Genomic DNA, 5,128 nt, shown 5'->3' with positions numbered 1-5,128 from the left:
ACCCCGCTGCAGGTCCCCGGGCGCGGCCCGTTCCCCGCGCGGCTCGAGGCCCAGGGGCGGCGTGGCCCGGCCCGCACTCCGAGTCCGTGCTGTGGGAGCTCTTGGCCTGTGGGTGGACGGAAACCAAGAGACGCGACTTTGCCCTGACCCGGACCACCGCGGGGCCTCTGGAGCAAGGTACCCACACCCCCGGGCCTCGGTTGTTACTGGGCCCCAGTCAACCTGGGACGTTGCACAACTTCATACTGCCCACCGAGGCGAACGCGACCCCCTGGCCGGGCGGTCGCTGGCTTTTAGAAGCTTCTAGAAGCTTCGGCGGCGCCTGAGCGTCAGGCGCGAGTGGGGGAAGCAGCGGTCAGGCGCGGAGACCCGGCTGCAGTTCCCGCCCGCGGCTCGAGGCTTCGAGGGGAGGCACGTGCTTCTCCCAGGGCCTGGGGCGGCGGCGGGAAGACGCGGCCTGAGCGAGGCGCCACCTCGGTTCGGCAGCGTGGTGAGGGAGGCGGGGTGGGTTCCGCGCTGGCTGGAGTCGGGCAGCCGCTGTGGCGGCGGCGGCCGTGGGACGGGCGGGTCCCTCCGGGTCCCTCCCGGCCGCCGCCACCTGTTATCAGGCAGGTTCTTTGAGGACCGTCCTTGGCTCGCACATCTCTGGAGCGTGAGTTTGTTCTGTTTGTCTGGTGTTCATGACATGATGGAAACAACTAGCATGTAAAGAATTTAGGACATTTAGCAACCTAAGACTTAAGGCGTTTAGGGTATTTAGCAACGTCAGAAAATGTAACAACGCTAAGACGTCTTTCTTTGAGGGCTCAACGAAATCTTTGCTGTTTTTCTTCATAGCTTGGGACCTCTGCGCACACTGTATGGGGAAAAAGTCTACCCTTACCTGAACGGGCATAAGGTGCTCTGGGGGCAAAGGATGGGTCTTAGCTGTGATTTTTAAAGATTGGTTTTTAGTCTTAAAAGTATCTTAAGGGCACTGTATTGATTTGTGGAAGCTTTAAAAAGATTCGGTGAAGTCACTTCGTGTGTTGAAGAGCTCTTCTGTAACTTCTGCAGGAGCTACTGAGGTTGTATAGATACAGCGTTTTCAGTTGTGAATTTTTTTATTTGGGGAAAAGAGGTCGTGTTTTAACGGTGAGGGGGAAATCCGAGGGGAAAAACAAATAAAAACTTAAGACACCGAGTGTCAGCAAATTCATGTCTGCTATACTTCAAATATCAAAAAACCTGATATCTTGTGTCAAAATAAAATTACTAGTTTTATTCATGGAAAATGAATTTGAGCAAAATTCCTCAAATTCTACAGCTAAATTACTATTTTTTCCAGTCGTGAAAGTAAAGGATAAACTCACCACTCGTCAGAATGAATTATACGCTAAAGATATCGGTAGTGCCTGATAACAAGTTGCTAACGTTGTCTTTAGAGGTACTGTATAGAAATATAACGCATTTGATACATAAATGTCGTTAATATATACATTATTGGTAAAGAAAATCTGGATCATTACTATTCAAGACCAGAAAATCACTTGGCTTCTGATGCAGAATTAATTTAAGAACAGCAACAAGATATCTTTATAAAATTTCCTAATTAAAAACAGAACAAGTTCTCAAAGAGTTACTCTATATTTTCCACACTTTCTCTTCCATCCCCAATACATTTTAATGTGTAAAATGAAAAAAAAAAAAAACCTCAAGTTCCGTAGTAATTAAAAACCAGCAACTTAAAAATGAATACTGGGATGATAATACATTGCTTATTTGACAACAAGAAAATATCTTCAATATACAGTATTAATCTGTTTGAGTAAATGTTGGGTATCTGAACTGTACTTTTCAAAAACTTGAAGCGTTGAGGAGCTATTTAATAGATGGTTCCTAAGGAAGCAATTATGCCTCTTAATCATCGTGTTATAACTTACTGGTATCTGAAAAAAATTGTGTTTGAGGTGAGAGGAAAAATCTCATTTTGATTCAATGTTTCTTTAATCATGTTTAAAAAACTGAGTTGGAGTTTACTTAAAACACACTAAGTGCAGTCCTTCAAAAGCTTTAAGAGGCCAAAAATATTTGCTGAAAATTCTTCAGTAATTTAGATGAAATGGCATTTATACAGTATAGCTAAGGTTGAAAGTGCTTTTAAATATATCCCATTTTTTTTTCTGAGGAAAAAATAAAGAAGTGTGTGGTGCACTTGAAATTAAATTGCACATTACTAATATATATGTAACTGTGCATTTTTGTTTCTAGGGTTATTACTTGAAAGATACAGATATGCTTAAAATATTTTGGAGTTCCTTCTAATCAAAAAGGACTTAGGCTCTATTTAATCAATGACGATCTGTCAAAATTTAAACATTGAAAATCCATTGTATTTCTAAAAATTGTAGCTGTTTTACCCCCTTGGGATCCTTTACTTGGTGCCTAATATAATCAAAGGGACAAAATTACATTCCATTCTAAAGGTCACAAATACTTTTTTATAAAGGTTAATCTTTATGAACAGCTTATGAAAACTATTGTAGAAAATTTTAGAAATTCTTTTAAAGTGGATTGTAAAATTAGAATTTAAAGAACTTGAGTCCAATTTTTGAGGGGGATTGGAGTATAAATAAATCATAACTAATTTTGACACATGGGATAAAAACTAAAATGTAAGAATAAACGGTCTCTGATTCAACAGCTTGGTGTCTAAAGAGCTTATAAAATATTTTTAGTACACAAATATTCTTATGTATGTTCAAAGCTCTAAATGCTTCTAAGATATACCATCATCTGTCATATCTATTTCAATATAGAAATCATATTTCTCTTTAAACTTTATTTTAAAAATTTTTCTGTGAAATATACATGTGAAAGAAATTATAAAACAGATTTTTACACTTTAAAGAATGGTAAAATATATATGGTGTGACAAGTTTTTAACAAATACTTTGAAAAGTAGTTACAGTGTCAGTGTTTACATTTGATGGTACATGAAATAATATCTATGTTTTAGGTATTGTGTTAAATCCTTTAGAGCTGTTACTATTACTGTATAGGGGCACCATTTTAAGGAAGGAAAATACGTAAAACATCAGATATAAGATTTACATAGGCCTTTGTAAACTAATAGAGTTTCTTGCTTGGTGAAAAAAATGTGCTTTATGTCTGTTTATGTTTTTAATGAAAGAGGACCAAAAGAAAGTACCTTGTTTTCCAAGGATTTATTTTTGACCTCTTTCAAAGCTGCAACTTCAAATATTAATTTTGTTCATCATTTTCAAATCTATATTTCTACCTGAGACCTCTTGTTTGGACTTCATATACCTGTACATCCACTGAAAATAACCCATTACATTTAGCCTTTAGGAAGTTAATGCCATGATGTCTGAGACTTGCTTCAAAATAATTGAGGAAAAGAGGGAGCGATGAAGCAAGATTAGCCCTTCAACTGATAGTTGTTAAAGCTGAGGAAGTGTACATATGACTATTACTATATTTTTGTATACTTAAGTTTGTTTTCATGATTTTTAAAAAAGTGAATAGAGGATCAGAAGTGTGGGTCAGTGGTAGAACTTTTGCCTACCATGCTTAGTGGCCTGAGTTTGATCCCCCCACCCCATTATCAGTTTGCAGAAAGTAGTCTTTTCAGTGAGTTAAGGAAATTGAGCTTCCTATGCTTTGAGGTTTACACGGTATACACATAATATTGTTTTCTTTAATCTGCTCAAGTCTTCAGAGGTTGAGTAAGCTGAGGTTGAGAGTGGCTTGGTTACTCATTCAAGGTTATATAGTGGTAGAGCAGATCTTGGTACTCAGAATTCAGATTCCACTTTCTTCTGCTATAAGGGCTACCTAAATTTTTTAGTATATTACCAAACATTAGTTTTTTAAAACACATTATATCATTTGAGACAGATCACCAGATTTCCAGACTTATCGTTAGCAAAACATGTTTTATCTGAATTCAACTTGAGGGCTGGGGAGACAGCTCAGCAGCACAAGTGCCTGCCTGGCAAGTGCAAGGTCCTGAGTTTGATTCCTGATACCAAGAAATAAATAAATAAAAAGAAAATAAATGAATAAATAAATAAATTCAACTTGAATTCTGTTTTTGTTGGAGGGCGCTGCTGGTAATTGAACCCAGGGCCTCATATATATGAGGCAAGCGCTCTACCGCTGAGGTACAACCCCAGCCCAAAGTTGTAAAATTGGGGTTTTGATAATTGAAGATAACTTAATGAAACAGTCTTACCTTGCAGTTTCTGGTAAAGGCTTCACTAAAGCCTTGTTTTACTGAGTTTTTGAACATATAGTAATAGAGCTTACATTAGGACACTAGTCTGATACTAGCTCTCAACTTTTTATTTCTCCATTAATTCCTTATTAATTTTAAATCCTTGCTAATTTTAATTTCTAAGTAATTTAAAAATACCTCACTAGTTAGTTTAGAAGTGGTGTTTTCTGTTCTTTTCTTTGTGTGTGTGTTTGCTGCTTTTGATAGATTTTTTTGTTGCTTAGGAGTTTACTGTGCTAAATTATATGAATTCTAATCCAAGAAAACTTGTATAAACCAGATAAGGAGTCGGGAGCATATTAATGACATTGTATATAAGGCCTTGTCTACCTGTAAACAGACACTGAGATTTTTTTTGATTGTACCAATCTGGGAACCTTTTCAGGTTTGAAGCTTATAGGCTTTTTTTGTTTGTTTGTTTTTAATCTGATGGCAAATCCTTGTCTTTTTAGAGGAAATTTTTTTTTCAACAGCTAAATCTGAAAATTTCAAAGTAGGTTAACAGTTTGGGTAATAGCGATCACATTACTTTCTAGGTTTCCCTTATTCAAAAGCAAAGAGCAGAAGTCTTGTTTAAATTGCATCTTCATTTCTTTGATTTTTAAAATGCTCATTTCAGGACTCCAAGGTCCCATTCCTGGTACTAACCTCCTCCATTTTCCCTCTACCTTATGTAAGAATGGGGGGTCATATGTTCTTATTTATTACTATTTGTGAAGAAAATAGCTAGCGCCCTTTTTTTCCTCCCTGTATTTTCTCAGCTGAGGCATAAACTTCATTATGTACTCAGATGAGCACCTGATCACTCCTGTATGCTTTTTTTTTTTTTTTTTGGTTTTTCTCCGGTAC

Source organism: Chinchilla lanigera, unplaced genomic scaffold (assembly GCF_000276665.1).
Source record: "Chinchilla lanigera isolate Chin_1 unplaced genomic scaffold, ChiLan1.0 scaffold00023, whole genome shotgun sequence".
In the NCBI taxonomy this organism is placed as follows: Eukaryota; Metazoa; Chordata; class Mammalia; order Rodentia; family Chinchillidae; genus Chinchilla; species Chinchilla lanigera.
Note: the sequence above shows the minus strand (reverse complement) of the source record.